At 38.1% G+C, this 26,552-nt stretch overlaps 1 protein-coding gene across 3 annotated transcripts in view; it reads left to right on the forward strand.

Annotated features, from left to right (window-relative positions):
• The first annotated feature begins 2,268 nt into the window (after positions 1–2,268).
• The window catches only part of l1cama (L1 cell adhesion molecule, paralog a), a 48,981-nt gene continuing 24,697 nt past the window's right edge, over positions 2,269–26,552 (forward strand). For 2 of the 3 annotated variants that reach the window (XM_077218112.1, XM_077218113.1), the window contains exon 1: positions 2,269–2,457. The gene's annotated coding sequence lies outside the window, so the exon portion shown is untranslated. The remainder of the gene's footprint in view (positions 2,458–26,552) is intronic. The other variant, XM_077218111.1, reaches the window with a different exon arrangement.

Raw genomic sequence — 26,552 nt, forward strand, 5'->3', positions numbered from 1 at the left:
AGTTTATATATATTTTTTAAAGCAATAATAATGTTTTAATTTAAGGAGAGTTCAAAAATCAATACATTCCAGAGGTTTTCAGTGGGGTCAGGTCTGGAGATTGATCTGGTGGTCCTCCATCCACACCTTGATTGGCCTGTCTTGGAGACGTTGCAGTCACAGTTCTTCTGGATGTAGTCTGTCTCAGTTTTTTTCTGTTTCTTCATGTAATCCAAGATGGACTTTATGATGGTGAGATCAGATCTCTGTGTGGAGTATACCGGCTGTTTTCAGACTCCTTGTGCATATAAAAATCACACTGTATTATTACAATTGTGGCTAAAGGAATGTTTGGAAAAGAAGAAAATATCAGGCTTTTTTTTGTGTGTCAAAATACTCACGTGCTAAAGACTTTTGCACAGCACTGTGTGTGTGTATAAAAAAATACAGACATTTATTTACACAGACATATTTAATTATATATATATATATATATATAACAGATATTTACGGGCTCTGCAGCTATTGTAATATTCCTCTGTGTGTGTATGTATATATATATATATATATAGAGAGAGAGAGAGAGAATATTCTGACTAAAGTTATTCTCTGCTATTTAAGAGGAGTTGAATTATGAAATATATAGGTCATGACTCCCTTCCATTGCTACAAGAATGTTTCCTGAATTATTATTATTTTATTTATTTTTATTTTTTAAGTTTGTGGGGATGCAGGTTTCAGGTTTCCTTGACTTTAATTTAAAAAAAAAGATTAAGAAAATCAGTAAATGGTTGGCAAGGACAGTGGAATAGAAGATAATCAGATGCAACATCCTACGTTTTAATTTCCAGTTCATTTTTCTTCCACTTTGATTCTATCTGTAGAGTATCACTGTTTTAGAAAAGAGCCCAGCTGTTTGATACAAAAATTCCCATAAAATCGTCCTTTGATCATGATGCTGTAATTTGGTTTTTGGTGGTTGACAGCCTATTTGTAGCCCTTGCAAATCATACTTATTCAAAGTGGCTGTTTTGCATGAGTTTTTGTCATTGCGGCATTAATGCAAACTAGCAACTCCCTGTATGAGGTTTTCAAGATGAACCTTCAAGCTTCATTTGTCCTGCCTGATTCAGGATGTGCTCATCGACCTGTCACAAATTGAGGTCCTTTAACAGAAGGCTGGGCATTAGTTTCCGGTTAAAGGACAGCGACTGGTGTTTTTCAGCATGTGTATGGCATGAGACACCTGCAGGAATAGCTCGTTCTGTAAGCGTGGCACTGCTCACAAAGCCAGATAATGTCACATAACAAAGAGATCGGCTCTTTGCAGACTTATTCTTGCACACTTGCAAGCACTGACCTTTACTGTATACACATAACGTCACACCTGCAGTGTGCTTGCATGCAGAGGAGGGAGATTTTGTAGATAGAGAGATGGGAGTTTATGATAGTTGTTTATTTTTACCTTGTTGCCATCAAAATCTGTGGGAAAAATCTGCCATTTGCATTGCAGCAAGGCTCCTTTCCTCATGAACCAAATTGTGCGCGATTCATTTGTCATTCAACCGTGTGATAGTTTGTTAAGGGCTCCTTTAGTCTCAATATATCAGCTTAAGAGTAGTTTAACAGATTTTTCGTTTAATTTCCCAGAAGCAGTTTATTCACAAAGATGTTTTAATATAGTTTCTGCTCTATTTGTGTAAAATCTTATATATATATATATATATATATATATATATATATATATATACACATACATATATTTAAAATTAGTAGACAATAACAGTGATTAAGTGATTTTTTTTTTTTGGTAGTATATATGTGCGTTATGCAAAAAAATAAATATTCCTGGATCATCTCTTTCTATATTTCATCTGCCACTATAAGGGAGGGATAGATAAAAAAGCTCTTCCTGTGCCACCATACAAATACTGCATAACAATGCACTAATTAGCATAACATATATTTCTCATCCTTATTACTCACGCCCACCAAACCATCAGCAAGAAGCCTTTAATGGTGCCGTAGAACACTTCTCTGCATTTAACATGTCATTACTCCTCTGCTTGACTGAATTTCTCCTCCTGCTCTTACAGATCCTGCCAATCACAGATGAAATTATGGACAGGTTTCGTTTGACACCAGGGGAATGCAGAGGGGAAATCAGGATGAAGACAATAAAGGAATGGTCAGAGAATGAAGGGAGGAGAGAGGAGAGAAGAGAGTGAAGGAAAAGAGGCAGGGAGCTAGAAGAAAAAAGGGTGATGTCACTGCCTCTTGACGGCAGCCAATCAGAGGAGGGGAGAGGCAGCGAGGGAGCCAGGAGAGGGTGTGTTTTCCTCGCACTGCAGCATCAGCAGTGAACAGAGGCCACAATCAATCTGACAGAGCAGGAGACACAAGAACCTTGAGGGACAGATAAAACAACAGAGTTGCCAGAGGAGTACGGAAACCTGAAGCGGTTTCGAAGCTGCAGAGGTAAGAAGAGAAGGTTGTAAGCGAGAATGTCAATAGTATTTAGTGTCTGATGGATGTCAAACAGAATTGGCTTGTTTTTGCAGATTTTTCTTGTGGTTAATTGATCACACCTTTGAGATTTATGGTGCTTTATGATGTAGCAGTGGGTTTGGTGTATGGTCTAGCAAACTGGGGCTATTTCATTTGCGATAAATGCAATGCTATAGTCATCTATGTATTTTTTTGTCATATCTAGTGTTACATTTACCCCTTTAAGTATGAAAAAAATAAAATAAGATTTTTTAAGACTTCAGTGTGTTGAAGGAGCCAAATGTGTTTTGACATATGTTATTTTTTTATATATATAGCCTATATATATATCATTTATTTTTATTTTTTTGTTATGTCAAATTGTCTCTCCTTGAGTTGCCCTGTCATAAACAGAAACAGTTCTCTAGTGGATTCACAAACATCCCATGTGATAACAGCAACAGGCTCTTCTGTTTTTAATGCAGGACTGTGCACTCGTTCTTTGCATATCTGTGTCCGTCTTGCTGCATGTACTAGTCTGGTTTCATTTTGCAGTCTTATATTCACCTAGACATTATGCAAACATTTCTTGCATTTAATGAGATTTACTTCAATGGCATCAATAGGTGGCCGTTTGGTACAGTTGTTAGAGTCTTTAAATGCATGATTTATTAGTATCACGGTGTATCATTGTTAATAATTCATGCATTATCTATAAGGTTGGTCCTCCCCCATCGTTTTGTTATAATTGTGTTAATCACCCACGAGAGCATTGTGGTTTTCAGAGTATTGGTGGTCCGCAGTGGTGTGATTGGTGTGTGCGTTACAGAAAACATTATGATGCTTTGATGGGCCTGGCGGCAATAGCAAATATATGTGAGCAAGAGCATTGGGTGGGGCCTGCATTTATTTTCCGTCTCCTAAACGCAGACACCCTCACCTGGCAGCACACCAGCATGTTTGATTCAGGGTGGGTCTCGCTCTCAGCGCTCAGGTTGCAAATTATTTGCTCTGTTAGAAAAGTTTATGGCATACTGCTCTACATAAACTCTTGTCATTAAATTAAACCAAATTCTCCTTCATGCCTGGGAAAAAAAATGTAGTACCAGGGTACAGTGGTTTACATTCATAATATACATTCATTATATTCATGATGGTACCCCATATAATGTACTTTGAAGAATACCATGATTCTATCATGAAATTGTCACTCTACTGTAGTAGTACAATGATAAAAATTATTATATTATAGGCCTATTGTATTCATAACCATGGTATCTTCATTGTACTCTATATACTTTAAATAATACCATGATTATATAATGGAATTGTCTTTTTTTTTCTCTTATATGACAAAAATACTTGGCACTACCATAGTACTGGGATAAAAAATATTTATTATATGCCAATTATTATGATTAATATGATATTATTTCCATAAAATTAAGTTCAAAAGTATTGACGTAGTACAGCGATTGTTATATTCATAAACAATGTTATTTGGATGTTATTCCAAGGTAAAGTAGTGTTTATAATAACATGATATTGTTGTAAAATATTTAATTTACCCTTACGAAAAAAAGTACTGTGGAAGTACAATGATTGCAATATTTATAAAACATGGCATTTACATGTTAGGTTACATGATAGCATGAAACATGATTTTACCATGGTACAATGATTACCATATTCAAAACCATGGTATTTCTGTGGTATTCTGAACTACTTCAAAGAATACCATTGAAATAGCATGATTTATTTGTATAATTAAACATTTTCCTCAACCCTTGCAAAGAAAGTTTATATATATTTTATTCTAGTGCTACTTATGGTATAATGATGGCCATATTCAAAATCATGGTATTTGTGTGGTAAATTATGTGAATTTCAAGGTAATACCATAGAATAACCTTGATTTTGTTGTATTAAAGATTTTGATTTAGTATTGAAAAGTATTGTGCCATAACTAGTTGAGTTATTTATTTTATATTATATATTTATATAAAACAATTACCATGTCAGTTTTATCAAACATAGAGCTGCTTATGGTATAATGAAACCATGGTATTTATATGATATTTCAAGGTTCTTCAAAGAATACCATTCTAATACCATATTCTGTCGGTAGAGCTACTTACTGTGGCTTATCCTCAGTTTATCTCCCTGCAAAGGAATTTTGACTACTTGCCTGTCGTTGAGAGACAATGACTTGTGTCTTTCTAGGATAAATCACTCGGAATTGATTATCGACAAGGTGTCTGTAGACTGCAAACAGGTGCTTAGGCCATGAGAATGTGGAGTGATATCCATTCTCTGCTCCACATCCATCATACTGTAGGCCATCTTGCTTTTACTGTGCCATACCATCAGTCTGTGTGCATGGAAAAATATGATCTGCCTCTGCAAAATCTTCTCCTCGGAGGCAGAGGCTTTAATTGAGCTGTGGGCACAGATGGATGGACGAGCTGGAGAGATTTAGGAGGGATGAAAGAAAGGAAAGAGGGTGGGGTCACGTCAGACAGCCGAAGCCGTTGCGCAGGCCAATAATATATGTGCACTTATGCTGTCTGAGGAGATCAACACAGAGAGAGAGAGAATGGGTGCAAGGTCAACGAGGGAAGGGACAGGATTGGAGCGGGGAGGGATCTATTAAAAGGACTACGAAAAAAAAACATTCTTCTTCATTGATGTCCTTCGTTTTGACCTGCTGGACAGATTACAACTATTGCATTTCCACCTAATGTTTGAATAGTACAAATCCACCAGTCTGACTTGTGATGCAGCATGGATTCAATAATCATACCATGTTCCTTCATTTGGCCTGAGGAGATCTAGCTGCTGGAGAGGCCGCTGCTCCATTACTTCCATTTACTTTAGACTTATTTATACGGAGAGAACTTAGAAAAAGTGAGATTATAACAGTGTTATAGAATTGTTTTATATAACATTTTGCTAAATGCCTCTAAATGCTTTGCTAAATGCTTCTCGGGTCCATTTGGAAAAAGCACATTTATTTGAAATTCCCCGAGACCCAAGGCCACTAATACTGAACCCGACCCGTGTCCGAGGCACTGGTCGAAGTTTTGGACTGAATCCGCTCGGGTCTCTGGTCAGACCTCGGGTTTACGGATCCAAGTGGACCCGTGAAGGTCTCTTGGCGGGACAACCTGACTCACATGAGATCACGGCAATAGCAAACAACAATGATCCAACGATCCAATCAATTCCCAACAAAATCAAGTCCCACCCTACATTTTTTTCTTGTTCGAGAAGCCATTTCACTTGGATATACGTCACAATTGGTAAGATTAGACTATCGCAACTTACGTTTCATGACGATTTTAAAAGACACTAACTATTTAGTAATATTATCGATTTGACTGATCAGATGAGAACAAAACTTGAACTGAAATGAGCTGAATGATAACTATTGTATTTCATAGAGCTGCTTTATAGCTGAATTTAATTGATTTCATAATTGCCGAATTTTGCAACATTGATTAAACTGAATTGAATCCACATTGAACTGACTCAAGGTGAATAACAATACTATTTTCTTCCGTAGAACTGCTTATAGCTGAATTAAAATACTTTTCATAATAGTTATTGAACTGAACTGAGCAAACACTGCGCTGAATAATGCCACTATTGTCTTTTTAGAGCTGCTTTACAGTAGAATTTTAATTAGTCTCATATTTGATGAAGTTTGCGTCATTGATTCTGGTATTTTCCAATTTATAAGCTGCTATAAACAATCTGTATTGTATAAAGCACTATATAAATCAAAGTGACTTGACTTGATGGCCTCTGTTTTGACATCCAAAACACCACCATAGCAGCATGCAAGAATAACACTAGAAGTGCAGCTCTCAGATGCAGAGCATCTGTTGTGGATGTGCCGGTTACAGAGGAGCTCTGGGGAGAAACAGCACAGCCCGCAAGCCTCCACAGCCACCTGTTATCGCCTCAGGGCCTCGGTGTCGCTGGCACATCCTGCTCCCGCATGTATGATGAGCAAAAAATCCCCCCACAACTCCCTGTTTTATGTACCCATGCAGTGGCGAAGGCTTTGTAACCTACTGCCGCCATTCTGCTGACGGGTCATGCTCCACGGAGAGACAGAAACATGAGTTAAAGCCATTTACAGAGGCTGGCGAGGCTGTGGCTGGACCGGCTCTCTGCAGACAGGAGGGGGATGACAGAAGCAGGACAGAGACGGTCAGACGAGCCTAGAGGACGACAAGGAGGGGGGCAGGATGCATTAGGCTGGATTAAAAGAGCACATGATGGCCTGTTAGAGCAGAATAAGTACTAATAGGTGGAAAGGTGTCTAATTTACTCGAGTTTTAACAGGAGATCATGAGATGTAAGGAGGAGCAAGAATAGACTATATATATATATATATGTATATGTAATATGAATATACTTGTATGTATATATATATATATATATATATACACATATTTATATACACATATTATGTATAATATATGTGTGTGTATATATATATGTGTGTGTATATATATGTATATGTACATATTTATAAATACATATTATATAATAATATGTATATATATATATATATATGTATATGTAGCCTGTGTGTGTGTGTGTGTGTGTGTGCATATATATATGTATACACACACACATACATACATACATACATACAGGGGTGTTTCCAAGGGATGCAGTGTCTCAAAAAACTGTATGGGAAAATAATCGATATTACAAAAAATAAAATAAATTGTTATTTTAGTTATTATTTTGGAATAAATGTAAAACTGCGTAAAAACACTAACTGGATTAAATGTATAGGACTTTGCCTCCCCATTTTAAAACCACTGATATACATGGACATTTTATATTTTTTTAATAATATATTTTATATTATATTTTTTTCTGCTTGTCAAACCAGTTTGTTTGAAATAAATTCACGGAGGAGAGATTGAATATCATTTGTAACCCTGTATAAAAATCTTTTTTCATGTAAAGGCATTATTTAAGGAAGAAAACGATTTCAAGCTTCAAACAATCCACTCTATTGTTCTTTTCGGCACTAGCAAGTGATTTTTTTCCCCGTCTCTTCAAGGCTGTATCTTTATTCATTCATTGCCAAGCAAAATACTTACTCAAAAAAATAATTTTCCTTGTTAAATTTAAATTAATTAAAATAAGCAAAAGTAACACGATTGTTTAATATTTTGTCACAACTTAATTTAATTGTGTTCAATCAACCTAACATATTTAAAACTGAAGTTTACTTAATTCATTTGTGTGAAAACTACATCATTTTTGTTGACAAAACCCCAGCATGCTTTGCAAGGGACTGCATTAGGAGGGTAAGTTTAGATTTTATGTGTTTTACAGTAAATCGAAAGATGTTGTTAGTTAATGTTAGTATTTAATCTAGTTAACTTGACATAACTTTATCTAGTAATAAGGACACAATTATTTTATAGTCTTGACAATGAATTTGTTCATACAACAAGATTACAACAAATCATTTCAAACAAATAAGATTTTGTTGGAAAAATGTAATTAAATTTCGAGAAAGTTTTCCTTAATTTAATTAAGTTCGTTCAACAGATTCGTTTTTTGAATGTAGACTGCAATCAAAGTAATGGGTTCTTGAGAATGAAAAATTTTTTTAAACCCCCAAAATGAAGCCAATCATGCAATTGAGAGCGTAATGCAGCCATCTCAAAGAGTCGGCCCTGAATATGCTGATGAAATTAACTAATGCTGACAGAGGTCACTTTAAATCAGTCAATTCTTTAGATTTAATCACCAAAAAGCAGGCGTAAGTTTGACGATAAATCAAAAACAAACCAACATCAACAACATAAAGTTGAAACCCCTCTTGGGCAAAGGTTTTTTTACTGCTTGATTTTGACAGCAGAAGTTGTTCAAAGCTCTGTTAACAAGCTTTGTTATTTAAAATGCGTAGGCTGTGACTGTCAACAAAACAAAAAGGTAAAAAATTGTAAAGAGAAAATGCAGCTGTGCTAAAACAAGTGCAGTCTCCTCCCACAGTCGGGTGGAATAAATCCATGTCTTTGTCCAACAAACAGTTGCCTCATTCCTCTTAATATCTCATTTCTATAAAAGATGCATTATTGACCAAATGAATGAGTGTACTCAGTGTGAATCTCTGCTTTGTGAGAGGTCTCTCTGTTGTCTTGAGTACTGTGAGCGTGAGGAGATGTGTAGTCTATTGACATGGACTTATCAGTAGTCAGAAGAACAATGAAATCTGGGAAACTCATAACATGAATTTTAACTAAACAGCCTTCACATAATGCCTATAGCTGCAGTGAATATTTTTTTTCTACTTCATTTATTGAAAATCTGCTGTTTGTAGGATTTTATTATGAGATGACCTAGACTGGAATGGGGGACTGTTGTGACCGTGGGCTGAACGTCTGCTAAATCTGGACATGTTCAAAACATGCACTGTCGGTCTGTGACTCCTTTCTTATAAATAAGGTCTACATCTGACACAGTTTATGATCCCAGACCAAGGCCACAGTCCACTTCCTGAATCTTTTCATACAATGAAAGATGTCTCAATAGCCAGTGTCCTCTGTTTAGTGTCCTCCGTTTAGTGTACCTCCAATGTAATGAGAGGATATGTCAGAATTTTTATTTATTTATACAAAATGTTGTTTTCTTTGAGAATATTTTTAAGATTATAGTATTTTAATATTTTCATTTTATATATATATATATATATAGCTTGAACATTTTAATATTTTTGCACATTTTATATCTTTAATATTTTTATTTTATTTTAGCATTTCTTTGGTTTAATTTCATTAACACTGATATCCTGGTTCATGCACTGAAAGGTCTACGTCTAAAACTAAAAGATTTAGTTTTTGATATATATTTAATATGGTAATATCTTTAATATTTTGTTTTAATATATACTTTTGAATATTTTAGGAACCTTTTTATTTTAGCATACATTTTATTAACTTTTCCCCTTTTTCTGTTTGATAAAATTGATCTGAGTGAAGTCTGAATCTAATTTTGTGTCTTAATGAGTCTAGTCATGGTCTGGGTCTCAATGGGTCTAGTTTTGCCCTGGTATTGGTCTGGTCTTCTTGACTCCAGCTCAGCTTTCCAGTGCTTTTCAGTCCTTCAGTGGAATAACTGAGAGTGTTTGTGGGATTTTGGGACGGGCCTGGGGCTTTGAGTGTTTGTTCTAGCGGAGTCAAAAGCATTATGTCAGGCATGATATATTCATTACTGCAGGATCAGTGCTTTGGAGAGTGTGATCCCCATGCACTTCGCTAATTTAATCTCACCTACTGTGTCGTCTTATTTCACACTGCACCCGTCAACCACCCAGAAGCACATCAAGACCTGGGGATGGTGGGGCAAGTCAGGACCAATGAAAGATACAACTGAAGACTAAAATTTCATCTTTTAATATAATTTCATTATTTAGTATTGTGTATCTGTATTATTATTATTCTTTATTAATATTCATAATCAGTTGTATTATCTTATGGAGTTTTAAAAGCATGTGTTTGAATGCATGAGTTAGACTATAGATAGCATGGATCCATGTGAGGATCACGTGGAGGGAGCTGAGAGATCTATATTTTGCTTAGAGGTTTGTATGCAATGCAACATGTTCACTGAGCAGTGATGTTTCAACTGATGCAAATGTATACCACAAGGGAAGTTTCTTAATATGGAAAATGGATTGTGCCATGTGTAAGCATGACATATACGTTCCATTTTTAAACATAAGCAACATGTTTTTCTACCTTTACAAGGAAGTTGTAAAGTCTCTCAGTGGGTATATAAGTTCAATCTTACTGCACCACCCCAGAGAAACACGGAGCCGCATATACCTGGCATGAATACAACATCATCTCAAGTTTCTCTCCTGACATATAAGAATAAAGAATTTTCTTGGCAAGATAACTGGTGTCCGGTCCCGTGAATCAAATAATAACGGGAAAGAGGCTTAATTCCAAGTCTACAACAACGCATCCTTCTTACAGGGCTAGCGCTATAGATGGATGATAATCAAGAGAAAAGAATCTCGAGAATCACGCATTTTAGCTGTCCTTTCTTTGACAAGGCGACTGCACACATTTGAATGATTTAGACGTTAATTGTAGTCTTGATGCTGGAGTTGTGATGCTCTGTTGATGTGCGAAGTTATGTTTGATTAAACCACCCACTTTTCCTACCAGACAAATAAGCAGCAGACAACAAAGCAAGAAAAATGGTGATAAAGGCGGAGAAGCAGACTAAACATTGTAATATAGATGCTGTTGCGCTGGTGAACGTGATGTCACCAACATGTTCCAGGATCAACATCTTTTTTTATCCTAGAACAACATTCTAATCAACCAATAAGATATGAGAGGCAAGTTAAAGCTTATGTCAAGGTCAGGCTTACAAGCAGGATTAGGTGCTTCTACATCAGTGTTATTCACCTATCATTTCCCTCTGATTTCAGGGATAAGTTAAGGGGTAGAGTTAGGTTTAGGGGTAGGGATATGGTTTGGACAACATTTTCAGACCGGAATGGTGTCATGTTCCAGGATCAACAAAATATCTTGCTTGGCAAAATCATGGTGACCATGTGATTTACCCAAGTAGAACGTGTTCTTGGATCAACATCCTTTGTTGGTTGTAGAACAATATTCCTATCAAACAATAATAACCCTATGGTTAGAGAAACATAAAAGGTCAATCGCGTCAGGGCTTTAATGTATCTCTCAAGCCGTGCATCATTTTTGAAAATCGTTTCAGATGATGTTGCAGAAAGGCAATTTTACAAGGTTGCTACACTAAGATGTGGTCACATTTGTGAAATTCTGTTTAAACTTCATCGGGGGGAAAAGGTCTATTGCCTAGTGTAGTGATGTATGAACCGCAGCTCACAAAAATCACTTTTTATCAAACAATGCAGCGAATCCACGTGACCAACTTGAACCTGTTGCTAAATCTGCATAGGGAAATCTTTCGCCCATACATGTAATACCTACTTGCGTGAATTCCTATTGAAATGACTGGATTTCACCCACAAAAAAATTTGTCAAACAACTGTAAATGTTGACTGCACAATAATGGTGAACCGATAAATGGATTTAAGCTTTGAACAGAAAAAAGTAATGGTGAATTACATTACTGAAGGGAAAAAAAGACTCATAAGCTTCATGCTTTAATTTAATTAAATACATTTCTACAACTATGCATGTATGTAGTATGAATTCAATCTGCACGTTAATTGTTAACTGGACGGGCACTTCAGAATCTCAGTGGAAGCACATCATTTGAATATTTTTTGCTTAATGTTTAATGAATATTGCATATTTTGCATACACTGCTAATTTTGACATACTGCTTTTTGCATACTACTATATAGCAGAGAAGTAGGCACATTCATATGCAGGTATTGGTTGTGCTTCGAAAGGTCAAAGTTGAAATAGTTAACTATTAGCATGATGTGATATTGTTTAATGTGCGCATAACACAGTGCTGGCACTCTACTTTGATGCTACGCACGTTTCAAAAAGTCTAAAAAATGTTGGCTTTAAAATCTGATTGGTTGCAGTATCAGCCAGAATGTTGATCCAGGAACAGGTCCTGCTTGGATAAATCACATTAAGCATTTATACACATAACTGCACTTGAGTCTCTTATTTTCTGTATATCCTGCTCTTAGCAATGGATACATTATGGTGTTATTACTAGAAAGATTATCACAGCTAAGCTTTGCTTACTCTGGGATAGGCTTCGAGCAGTATGTGTGCGCGTCCTTGTGTTGTTTCAGCTTTCACTTTCTCCTCCTTGCATGTCGTGTGAGGCAGTGCTCGTTTTCACAGACAGGAGATAACTGGGGCTGAATGTAAAACCAGCAATGCCTGTGTTTATGATGTTGATGTGTTACTGCAGTGCACCACTGCAAAATCGACGGTGCCGTATCTCAACGCTCACTTTAGGGAAAAAGGATGATAAACAACAACAAACTTGAGAGATGTTATTCCGCATGCACACATTTGAAGTGAGCAAAGCAAGATGAAAGGGTATGGAAGAGTGGAGGAGAAAGGAAGAGGAGAGGGCGAGAGTTATGTATAACTGCAAGTGCTAACGGCGGCAAATTGGGGGTACGCTGAAAAATGAGAGGGCTGAGGGGACAAAGAAAAACAGAGATGGAGAGACCTCATGGAGAAAAAGATACAGGTTCATAAACAATGCTAATAAGCTTAATGAGGTAATTATGCACAATGGGATGACCTGAGGGGTGAGGGGATGGGTGGGGCTCCCGGATGAGTGCAGGATGAAGATGCGCATCAAGAAGGAGTGTCGGGAGGGGACAGGAAATGATCTTTGAAGAGAGCCAGGGGAACAGGGCTGGGAGGAGGTTCACAAGAAATTACAGAACAGGTGGAGAGATGATAGGGAGTGATTTTGTAAGGACAGATAGAAATCTCTCTTTTGCTTGAGAGATACTTGCCTTTGCAAAAGTTTGCCTTAAAGATGTTTTCAGGGGATTGATATGGTGATTGCCAGGGTATTTTGTGGCGATTTGTTGTATGGTTGCTAAGATTTTCTGGGTGGTTGCAAGGAAATTGATATGTAGTTGCTAGATCAGTGCGTTGCTAGTTTCCTCCTTTAGAGTAAGTGGGATTTTTTTTTCACCCATTTTTTCATCTAATTGCAGTTGTTGTGCCATTTTCCACCCATTTTATCATTCTTCGTAAAGAAATAGCTCACTTCTCCTCAATAAGCTGCTCAATTTGAGGTATAATTTATATCTGGAGCACAAACGGTATGTGCCGCGTTATGTGGCAATTTGAATACTTTAGGTAATGGTTTGTTCAAATCTCTAACCGTAATAATAATAATAGTGATGCTTCACTTACCAAGCATCACTAAAACTGTGAAAAGAGGCGAAGTATACATATATATACTGAAGAGAGAGATGATGCCTGTAGCCATTAAAATGTCACAGCTGACAGTGATAAACTATGACTAAATGTATACAGACACACTCACACATATGAAATCAAAAGCTTGCACGACAACACACGCGCTCGCTGGATGCCACTAGCAGAACCACCCACTACCGGTCTGCTTATCTCATCAGCCTATGACACTAATTAAAAAGCGTCCTTTTACTCGTACAAAACAAACTTACATTGTGCAGGTTCATTTCCCTTCTCTCAAGGCTAACAGAGTATGGAGAGCGCTGCTTCTGTTGTCACAAACATTCTCTCTTCTCATTTCGTCTTACACTGTCGGTTTTCCTTCTCCCGCAGTGAAGTCACTGTCAGGCCACCTGTCTGGTATATTTTTATAAGGATTAGACATGCGTTCCGTCGGCTCTCTTGAGTAAAAGAAGCTACAATGAAGTGTAAATTTCTGTGACATGTAAGCTGCCATTGCTACGACTGCGGCTCACACGCTCTGTTGAGTGCCGTGGAACGCTTCCCACTATCTCTGTCACTCGAGCCAGAGAAGATTTCTCTGATCGCCAGTAATATACACCATGAGGCTAGTAACTCAAGCTCCTCTAATGTGGCTGATAATGTCTCTGATAATGACATGGATATGGAAGCTGGTAAACTCATTTTGAGGAATGGAGGTTGACACCGGGTCGGATATGCTGACCAGTCCTGAGTCGTCCACCTTGGACAGAATGGATTAGGGAGAACATCATGGAATCTTAATTGGATTTGGGAGAAGATAGTAATGGTTTTCTCTTGCTCTGTCTTTGCTCCATCTGTTATATTACGTGTGTGTGTGTGTGTGTGAGAGAGAGAGAGAGAGAGAGAGAGAGAGAGAGATTATAATAATTTAATAACAAGGTAATAATAGATTTTTATGTTATAATGCATTGTATTTTTCAATTGACAGCCTTAGTAATTATGCATATACTTGTGCATAGTTTAAATATATTAATATGTGAATATAGGTTAAATAATATATATTTTTAATAGTCATATATTACATGAATTAATATTATATTATACAGCTCTACTAATAAACTTTGGATTTGCTTGTGCATAGCTATATAGCAGAATAAAATACATTTATTTAATTTATTAATTTATTTGATCTAATAATAATATTAATGAATAATCATTATTTTCTGATTAATTAATTGCAATATATGTGATTCATTTTTTAAAAACATTATATTCATTAATATTATTCATTTAATTTATAGATATATAATTGTGTACAATAAATACAATAATGATATAATTGTGTATAGTTATGATAGTAAAATAAATGCATTAACTTGATTAAATCTAATTTAGTGGCTTATCAACTTTTAATAGAGAAGAAAAAATGCTTGCAGTATCTTTTGTTCTTGACCCTGAAACAAAACCCGTAGAGAACCACTAGTGTATTCATCTGGCGTCAGCTCTGTGTAGTCAAACACTCTCTCTATGGCTTTTCAGCGGTTCTGTAACTGCCGGGAAAGGGCAGTGCAGATGCCCATGTGCTCTCTTTCTCTCCATTTCCCCTTGTGTGCTCTGCTGAGACTCAGCCAGGAATCAGGGCCAACTACTGCTGTCATCTCTTATCAGCCTGGAGAGAGGGAGAGAAAGAAAGAAGAGCTAAAGAGCCCCAGTTACAGCTGAGTCCCCTTCTGGAGTACATAGCCAGACACGGAAAAAAAGGAGGAGAAAAGGACAGACTGGCCCCAGATTACAGATACGATTGAGGGGAGAAACGAAAGAGATTACAAAAATGCGGCATATACTGGCTGAGTTTGTGTAGTCACTCTCTGGGGCAGCATAGTGATGTATTGGTTAATATAGAATAAGGACAAATGCAATGTGCTGTGCTGTGTCGCCGTTCTAGAGAAAAACCAGAGTGTATATCATGACCGAACTGCTTGCTTTTGATCCCAAACATAGTGAAGTGTCATACCACACCCCAACTTTAACAACTCCAAGGCAAAGCTGGTTGCTGGAGATAACGTTTTGCCTTTGATGGGCCCAAATCAGTATGTGCTGAAAGGATACGACCGCTGAGTCTGAAATCGAGTTCCACAGTACTTTCTTTTGGGCATAATTAGATTTGCCACCAGGGGGAAAAAATCCTGTCAGAGGGACACATATTTGCCCGGAAGAAGCAGTAAAAAGCAACAAGCCATGGCTGGCACCCCTTGCATTAACTACCTGCTGAGAAAATTTACATGTGATTGATTTCAACTAACTGTAGAGGAATGGGTAATTAATATCCGTTAACTTTAATGACCAAAACTGCTTGAGATGGAGTTTTGCATGAACAGTTTAGGGAAATATTGTTGAAACACTATGTTTGTTGTTGTTATTATGAAGTTATGGTCCCTTGAGTTTTATTAATGGGACTGCGGGTACAATCTGTTTCTAAAGTGATGGAGGATGTGTGTTTGCATGAGAGTGCAGTGAGTGGCGTTCCAGTGCACCGACTAATATGAAGAGGAACAGGGCTCTAAGAGCAGGGAAAGAGGAAGCGAGATTGACTGGAGTTATCTATAGAGACAGCTAGTTAGCAAAAACAAATCTTCCCACCCTCCATCAGATTATAACAGATCTGTGTGGGTGGTTGACAAGAAAATTAGAAGAAAAAAAAAATTAAACTATACATAGGCTACGCGTTTTTAAACTAAATTTGTCATTTTTTACATATGCCTATCCCTTTTTATATAAAAATGTAACCTAGTCTGATCTGTTTACTTTATCTTTCCCTAAGGATTGTAGTAATTTGTTCCCTGTGCTTTCCTGTTCCCACTGCAATAACATATAACACCATTAGTGAATCTTTTTCTGAAAGAAAGGAGATTTGAGAATTGCAATGGGCTTCCTGTGAAGTTAGGTAAGAGAATTGGATGCATTAATGTTCAAAAACAAAATGCAGTGCCACATAAGGCATAAAGGAATTGGCTAGCAGCGGTACTGACAATATTGTTGGATTTTAAGTGTTAGATCTTGCTCACACACCAGAAACGTTGGATTCAGTCTCTTTAACAGATCCCATCTTTTGATTTCTGTTTAATCTTGAGGTTGAATGTGAAATCTTTATCGATATAGACTGTATATGTGTTTTCACACCGGGTAGTTATAGGAACTAGCCACCAGGGCAGTCCCCTGAGGACTAAATGTTGGCAGGGGTATATCAAGTTCGGTCTTAAGCCTGTTTTATGCTCCTGCGTCGAATCGACGGCGTACCCCCGCGAACCCCTGCGCCGTAGCTCGACATGCACCTCCAAAAAATTGTAACTATGCGTCGAGGCGACGCAGACCACAAGGGCTGTGATATGTCAGATGCACCGCAATGCAACTCAACCTGACGCAGAACCATAAAACGGCCACGACGCCGTAGGAGTGACGGCGTAGCTACGCCGTGGAGTTGACGCAGAAGCATAATGAGGCCTTTAGAGAGCCACTCTCCTGCAGAGTTTAGCTCCAACCCTAATAAAAAACACCTGAACAAGCTAATCAAGCTAATGGGTGGTGATGGCGCAGTGGATAAGACACATGCCTTTGGTGTGAGAGACCCGGGTTCGAATCCACTGTGAGACACCAATGTGTCCCTGAGCAAGACACTTAACCCCTAGTTGCTCCAGAGGCGTGCGACCTCTGAAATATAGCAATTGTAAGTCGCTTTGGATAAAAGCGTCAGCTTAATGAATAAATGTAAATGTAATCAATGTCTTCAGGATTACTAAGGCTACAGGCAGTTGAGGTTTTTTGTCAGGGATGGAGCCAAACTCTGCAAGACAGCGGCTACCTAGGACTGAACTTCCCTAAGGCTATTTTCCTGGTTGTATTCGCACCGCCAGTAGGAACTCTGAAGTGACGTAAGCCAGCCGACGGTCATAACATTTAAGCTCTGCATTCAACAACTACATAGTGTAAAGTTTGAGAAGTGCCCTGACTCCGGTGTCGATCCATCTATCACTGTTTTCCATGTTCGTGGAGTTAGTTAGGCTATAAACTGTTTGTTTACACAGCTTTTTAAAAATGGCGGGTCCCGGTGTTTGGTATGGTATGCATTCGGCCAATCAATGTACATTTACATCACTGATAGTTCCTATTGTGCTGGGTTTGACGCTACTCTGGAATAATAGAAGCTAATTTAGTCCCCCAGTATCCAAACAAATCAGTGTTGACTGGTTTTAAGTATCAGACAAAATTTGAACTGGTTTTCAATATCGGACAGAACTCTTTTTAAGGGTTTTGGATACCAGACGAACGGATGTCTTCTGACCGGATTTGGTGAGAAAGACAAGTTCCAACAAAAGGTTAAGTCTTTGGCTGAGTTAGCATCCTCTTAGCATATCAAATGACTATATAGCTTTTAATGACCAAAAATGTAAAAGTTTTCCATTTTGTTGTTGCACTTAAGCACTGAAAAAAGTTAATAGCGTGTATCATATTTCATTCTCTTACAAAATCTTTCAGAACTGCTAACATCTGTATTATGTATGATCCTCAGTTTTTAAATTCCTGATTTAAAAATTGTTTTTATTATTTTAGAGTGAGGAGAGGAAAAGAAGTCCTGGAACATGACATATTTTGATCTCTATTCTGGATAGATATAAATGAGCACTGATTAAAATTCCAGAATACTCAGCAAGTGCATAGGAATAATGAGGACGAATAAGCACTTTCCATGGAAATGGCTCCCTTTGCTGTCTCATTATTTCTTTCTCAGAATTAGAGACAAAAATCTCAGATTTTAAATGTTATATCAACCCAACATAGAATAGCTAGTTTTAATCCCGTCAAATGTTTATCTACTTTTCAGTTCCTATTTTAGATTAAATTAATTTTAATTATTATTTTCAGTTTAATTACCAAGCATGTAATATTTAGCGGTGTCCCACATTTTGGGACCCTGCTTGATTTTCCCCCTATTAAAAAACAGTGACACCTAAGAAGTAACACTACAGCAACTATGTTTTGACACTACATTTTTTAGTTATTTTTTTCTATTTAATTTTCATGTTTATTTAATCAGGTTTTTAAACTGTATTCGTTTAGTTCCAAACTTCTAATAACAGGATTGAAAAAATAAGTCTTATACAGTATAAAATGACTAAAATATAAAACAGCTCATATAATATGAAACTTTTGACATAGTGAGGTTGACAATCAATTGTTGAACTTTTTATTTATGAGTTTTGGACCCATTTTGCACCCTGTTCATGGAAAGTGTTGCATATTAAGACGCCTACTGCTTAACCATGTTTGACAGCCTGGAATGTAACGTCATATCAACCATCCGTGTGCTGGGGAAAACATAAGGGACATGCAGAAGTTGTGCCAGGAAGAAAGTAGTGACAGAAGAGAAGAGAGATGGAGAGATGGGGAGAATCGGGGGGGGGGGGGGGGGGGAATCGGGGTGGGGACGTGTGGAGGAATGGGGGATGGGTTGGGTGTATGGCTGCATGGCGCAAGAGTCAGAGGGTTGTCATGGTGATTGGTGTGAAAAAGAAAAAGGCAGGCTTGTATCGACACCTTGCTAGCGTCACACTATTGGACAGCAATACAATCAATTGCAATGCAATCCGAGAATGGGAGAATGAATCACTGTGTTTTTACACCAGTCCTTCTGCTCTCAGGTTTAGCTTCCTCTGCAAATGCACTGATACCACACAGACTTTGCAAGCACTCGCAGTATGGAGTATGACAGACAGTATGCATTTCACAGTACACTCTCTTAGCCAACATGACCCCATTTTCTCACTATTCAGACAAAGACATTTGAATGACAGTCAAATTGCTTCAAACCGATTTCACTTGTTCATGCTGCATGAGCCACTAATGGCTTATGTCAGTGTGTGCATGCATGTGAACTGCTGAAAGACCAAATGTCTGTGGTGCAGATAGGATAAATATATAGAACCACATTGGCACAAGATAGATGAATTTCTCAGCTCAATTTTTTTACATAACACATATCCACTCGACCTACAGAACCTGCATCCGCAGCCCGGAGGCAACGTCTCACTTATTTCTTTTCACAGATCCCAAGAGTCGCTCTTTTTTCGATTATATCAGGAGCACTTAGAGGCAAGTGCTGCTTTTGCAACTTTCAACAAAGTTAATAGGGCTAGTGGTGGATAAATGTTCCTTTGGTCTGGTTATTCGGGGCTTGATGATCTGAAAGCTGCAGCAGAATATGCATCTGATAATAATATAGACCACATCCTTCCGATAATAATATTTCTTAGGGCCAATTCACCCAATTGACTTCTCACACTCTCACATTTTCTCATGCAGTGAAACATCAGCAAAGAGGACACTGACACCGACAGACAAGACAAGATCATTTATTACTAGTTGATAGAAGTACATTACATTATTATAAGAAGGTATGTTGCAAGATACAGAACAACTTTCCTGAAGGAATCATGTCTCATGTAATTGAATGTAATTACACAGAAAGCCCCTCCCTTCCCCTTCAAGCAAAACTCAAAAGTTGGCAGCCCTGACTATTTTGATTTTTTAGTCAGCTCTGTACATGCCACTTCACAGAGAAGGCAAGGCCGCTTTCTCTGAATGCAAATCCTGTGGAATACTAAAGCAGGGCTGACCTTGACCTGTCAATACTTCTCATTTCCATAAGAGAGGAGAGTACTAGCGCAGATTTGGTGTTGCCTAGAATTCACCTACCAATTTTTCCCATTCACTGCTTAAGAAAGAAGTAAAGACATCAGGCTCTTTAGGTAACGAGACAAGTCGCGAGGGCAACATGAATAATCCAAAGCAGAGATGGCTGATAGCCTTAAAGATTGCTGAATAGACTAATGGACTTAACTGCTTTGCTGAGTGTTTTCCTGTATACAGGTTGAGGGAAAAGTACTTTGTAACTACATTTAGGTTTATTTATTTGTCAGACACTTTAAAGGTAGTGTATCTTTTACGGTGTAAACCGTGGCACTATCAAAACATTACTTGCTTTTTTGAGCAGATAAACAGTGCAACCAGTGTAGTGAGTTTGGGGAGTGGCTATCCGTTTAACTGACCAATGATCATTTGGTCACAGGAAACCTGATTGAAAACAATCACCATTTCAAGTGATTCATGATAGTCCTGTGTTGTAAAATTATTATTTTTTATGAGAAATGTAAGTTTATGAAGATTTTTTTTTAATTGAAGGTTATATTTTAACAATATGAATCCATATGAAATTCATGCATATATTTTATATATATGCATGAATGTGCGTGTGTGTGTGTATATATATATATATATATATATATATATATATATATATATATATATACATACACACACTCTATATAGTGCTGTCAAATCTATTAATCTTGATGAATCACATCTAACACAAAAGTTTTTAAATATATAATATATTTGTGTGTTTTTGTGTATATATATACACATACACATGCATGCATGCATGCGTACATACATACATACATACACACACACACACACACACACACGCATGCATGCATGCATACATACATACATACACGCAAACACACACACACACACACACAACTTTTATGTAAGATGCGATTAATCGATTTACATGTGTGTGTATACATATACAGTGTATATACGTGTGTGTGTGTGTGTGTGTGTTCGTTCTTTCTTTTTCTGCTCACTTGGTTGCCAAACATTTGCATATGCATTTGTATTTTTATTATGCTTGTTCCCTGGGAATCAAACCAGTGATCTTGGTGTTGCTAGTACCCTGTTGAGCTACTTTGATAGGAGGCCTTGTAGTGGGTGGTATCTGTCATGGTATCAGCGTGTTTTGCAGTGTAATGTCACAGCTGATGGTGTGGACGGGCTGTCCATCAGTCTGGGTATGATGAGGGTGTGGGGTGTGTGAGTCTCCCCTCGGGAGCGGCTGACATGCCCCGTGTGTCACACAACCCCTCGACAGCTGCGCTCCCCCCTGTGCTCTCCACTTATCACTGGGCCCAAGGGACCTGTAACACCTCCACGCACACTCATGCACACTTACTGACAGCCTGTACCCCATCTCCATCAGATGTAGGACCCTCAGATGTAAGCCAGCTACAGCATGTGGCATGCTAATGATATGCTTCCACGCAATTGTGTGGTCCAGGTCTTATTAAGGCCTAATTGAGCTGCTGGGGTTTGAGATGTGCTGGCCTTAATTATCCTCTGTGTTGTGTTGCTGTGACATGCTGTTTTGGCTTGGTCAAATGTTATTGTTGTATGCATAATTATGCTTTTCTGAGTTTAACAAGCTTGTAGACTTTACTATTCATGTATGAATTCCTTGTTATAAAATGTCTGTCAGGTTTATTTTCACTATATTCGAGTTTTGGGTACATGGATATTTTTCATGTTTTTAACAAAGTTTTAAAAAATATATATTTTATTCTATGTATGTTTTATTATAGCATATATTACATCATTTTTTAAAAGTTTTATTTTTAAAAAGCCTTATGCCATGTGTTATTATCCCTTGTCCCTGTCTGATATTGGCTCTTTGAATGGGTCAAATGCCCTGTGGAAGGTCTGTCAGTGAAGAGCGGGATGTGTCTATCCTATCTGTCTGCCATAGAGCGCTCGAGACCATTTCTCTAAATAACCTCACCTGTCTCATCAGTTCAATCTTGACTTCTTTGACAGTACCCGTGAACTGCAATCCTGCATTGAGACCCAAGTCAGGTGGAAAGACCCGGTTTGTATATCAAAAGAGAAAATCAAAAGTGAAGGTCAAAGTCGTGGCTGAATTTAGTCAATTGAGAGAGTGTCTATATACTCAGGGGCAGGAAAGTAGCCGTGCCTGACAAAAGCGGACCGAGGGGGGAGGGAGAAAGAAGGTCAGTGGTAATGGGTTTTCCGCTTAATTTCATAATGCTATGATTGCTACATTTACCAGAGCGAATATTGACTCACTGTAGCCTTTTATGAGTTTTAGTCCTCACCACATACATCTGTCCCATGCTAGCATGTCACTCCATGAGCTCTTTAAGCAACATTTGTCATTTTAATTATCTCTTTAGTGTAGAATATCTTCATGTCTACAGAGATTAGTCGTCGTTGTTGACTTGGCTTGTCGGAATAGGATGAAATTTGTAATTGGGTGACCGGCCAAGTGTGCGTGTCATGCATCATCCCAAAGCACCAGAGGTGTTTCTTTAATGAACGCTGGTGTTCCACAAGCTTAGTATGTCATTGCGACTGACACTAACAAAGTGAATATGGCCCATTTAGAGTTGAGACGGAGACACTAAGAATCTGTGCCAGTGAATCTGTGGGTGTTAGTAGTGCACCTTTTAATTTTGATGCTGACATCAATTTACTTTCCCCTAAACAACATGCAAAGTCACTTGATTTTAATCCATAGCTCAATCCAAGGCTGTGCAAGTATCCCAGATTTGCAAGTGCAATAGAAATAGATAGATAGACAGACATACAGACATCTTACAATGCAAAGTGCTTTGAGTCTATATGAGAAAAGCGCTATATAAATGTAACTAATGATAATAAATGGCTGACTTTATCTTTGTACAAATGTTCATTAACTAACCAAGTGACTCTGCAGCTATGCCATATGGAGCTACACATGTTGCTGTCGGCTAGATAAAATTGAAGTTTTCTAGCTGGTTAATTTTACCTGAATGTTGTCATAATTTTCTTGACACAATGACAATGTTCCCACATTTCTCTTGCTCTCTTTGTATAACCATCAAATGAATTTTTAATATCATTATTCAATCAGAATCTCCTTTGATCTTGAGGCATCTCCGTCCCTCCTCTATCTCTCCTCTTCTCCCTTCCCCCCTCAAGCTTTGTTAGAAATGTCTATACCCCCTTTTCCACCTTTCTTGTCTTAATGAACACACTTCTTTACTTGAATTATTCACCAAGTCTTTTATTCCCTCTGTTTTTATTGTGTCTTAAGGGAAAAAACATCAATAAATAAATAAACCTGACGGCTACTGCCTCATGTAACATGGAAAAAGACAACGGGAGGGATTTTTTTTCCTGGATGATTTTCCTTGTTGACATTGAGTGTGGTTAGAGCATAATATCTTGCAGACTGAAAAGCATCAGATAGATTCATGTTGCGAGCTTGATCGTGTGTATGCTGCATGACTCCAAGATATCTTCCCCGTGTATGTGTGCGTGCGTGCATGCGTGTGAATAACTGAATTTGTATGTCCATGTGTGGAGGAGATGCTGTGGAGACCCCGTTGCCATGGTAACGTGGATGGAGCAAGTGGGCGGTAACAACCTCTGACAACCTTTATTTTCTACAGCTTTCTGTGTCTCTGATATTAACCCTTAACCCAGATGAACAGTGTGGGGGAAGCATGAGCGAGGGTTTTTAGAAAATAAGAACCAGAATAATTACGGAAAAAAAAGCTCTGCCGGTCTTAGACTCGGTGTTCCGCAAACATTGCATCAGTACCGATCTAAGACACAGGTCAGTTGTCAGGTGGTTAGGGCGACTCTCTGCTCTCCTGGGCGCTCCGGTGCTGTCGGTGCACATCAGAGGCCTTTATGAAGATGAGAGGCCACATCCACACACAGGGACCCTTGGGTAAACCGCATATGATGTCAAGTCAATAAAGCAGAGAAATATCGCCTCAAGTCAGCAGTGTGGTGATCTGGCTTTAGATGCACTTTAGAACTGTCCAAAGCCAGGCAAAGAGGAGTGTGTGCTTGTGCCCCTCTGTGAGGATAAGATAAACTAAAGTGTATCGTATCAGAGGATGTAGTCAAAGAGACCTGTTCATCCTTTTATAAAAGAGAAATAATATCCATATCCTCTATAGTTTTTAGTATCTCTTGTTATTTTGAATGCTCTGTTTGTACACCCTACATTGTTTCCTGCAGAATTATATTTTTGCAGTAAGGGGGAGTCACCATCCATCCTGTATTATGTAGAAATAGTCCTTTGTTACAAAAGAAAAACATTGTTATATAGACAGCAAGCGAGTTTTGATACTCTCCAAACTTCATTTCAATATGGACTGTCAACTTGCAGTTCAGTAATGGGTCAGATGTTGATTCAGTGAGTAACCAATCAGTTCAGTTCATAGGAGGATTCGTCAGACTGATCCAAATCGGTAACTTGCGCTGATGGTTAGGGTTAGTAGATTAAGGGGTTAGGTTAAGTAATATGTACTTGCGGAATTACTTATAGGCAGTAGAATGTCTGTTGGGGGAGCATCAAAATAAAGTGTTAGCAGATATTAAGCAGGCAGTCTACTAATACTTTACTGATTCTATAATGGAGTTGGTTGACATGTACAGTAGATGCAATGTTACCTTGAGTCACAATGTCTAAAGGGGGCCATCAAAATAAAGTGTTACCGTTTTCCAGCTGCTGAACAATAAAAACTTTGCGAGCCAATCAGAATATACCAAGAAACCACTCTTGTCACTAATAAGAGAAATCACAATGTCTGAGTTTTATGATCGACAACCTACCATTGCTAATACAGCACAAGGTAGATATATATGTAGCCTACTCCATATACACTCCAGAAAATCCCTTGCTCACAAATATTCCAATATTGCACAACCAGGCTACCATCAGCCTAAAAAACTGCCCATATAAGCTAAGCTTGAATGACGGCTATCTGCTCTAAAGAAATTGGAGTCATCTGGGTTTTGAATTGAAGATGTTCATAATATCGTTGTAATCAAAATGATAACTTATCTTTTGAAAGAAAAAAGTCAAGTTTTATGGCCATCCTGTCATGTGATCTCAGGTATCATAAGTGTTTCACATTCATCTAGGCCACCTCATAAGCCCACAGCACAAAACACTATTGTTGCAATCATAAATAGCTTTTAAGAATAGTAAAACAAATGTTGGGAACGAGGCACTCAATTGAAAAAAGTTCTTGCCAATTACATCACGATTCACATTGTTTTTTACTCCATCACATTCAATACAGCCTGCAAACTCAAATTCACAACTTGGGTAAATATGATTTCATTTGCTGTATAAAATTCAACAACACTACTGTGCTGGAAACACTAGTGCGCATGTTAAAAAAGACAAACATTGCATGTTCTCAATAGAATATTGACTTTTTATTAGTGAGCAATAATTGCTGCTTTCACTACTATCGTCTGCACATAATGGGATCAATTTAATCCTTGATCTAGCATTCCATGCACACTATTGTGTGGAGCTTGTCTGCTTAAATCAGGGACCAATATTATTTTTGCTCTACCTCGCTTTATGCACTTAACCCTTGTGTTGCCTGCAACAGGTTCATGCAAATAAGATGCTGGTCTTTAAGAAGCCCCAGATACAGTGACGTTTGTGTGCACAGAGAGGGACAATCTGGTCCTGGACCAAATATATGGTGAACAAACTGATATGAATTATGAATTTAGGTGAATTCAGGGCAAATTGTATCGGTAGGGAAGGCCAGGCTATAAATAATTTACCCTGCAGGGGGTCTCTGCAAATTACTGGCCCCCCTCTATGTCTCCTTGTCTTCTGCCACTCCTCTTTTTTCCCATTACCTTCAGTCACCTATCTCCTCCCCCTCTTTTTTTTCTTCCTGTTCTTCTTTTTGTGTTGCTGTCCGTCGCTCGGCTTTCCAGACAGACAGACCCTCAGGGAGGTCTTGAGGGTGGAGGGCAAGCATGTATTCATTTATTCCCCATCTCTCTCTCTCTCTCTCTCTCTCTCTCTCTCTCTCTCTCTCTCTCTCTCTCTCTCTCTCTCTCTCTCTCTCTCTCTCTCTCCCTCCCTCCAGTCTTTGACACACATCCTCACAGTTGGAGGTGGTAAATATTTAAAGAGGAGGCATGACAGATCCCAGCCCTTTTAAACACATACTGTACAGATGACTTTCACTGGATAAACACTCTTAGTGCTACAGTGGTTTAGGAAAACGGCAGAATGCAGGGTATTGTTTGAAGAAAGTGCCTGTCTGTAGATTAATATTTGCACTTTTTTTCCTAATTTTTAATGAGTGTGTGCTGGAATACATATTCTCACTAGTTGCTTGAGGGTGCAGGGAAAATAATTATGCAAGCAGTAGATGATTTTAGAACAGATAAGGAATATTACATCTCAGAACAGTGAAGTCTACACTGTCTCCTGCTGGTTTTTCTTGTAGCCTGTAT

The sequence above is a fragment of the Siphateles boraxobius genome, unplaced genomic scaffold (genome assembly GCF_051911475.1).
Source record: "Siphateles boraxobius isolate OS27281-9 unplaced genomic scaffold, OSU_SipBor_1 77, whole genome shotgun sequence".
NCBI lineage: Eukaryota > Metazoa > Chordata > Actinopteri > Cypriniformes > Leuciscidae > Siphateles > Siphateles boraxobius.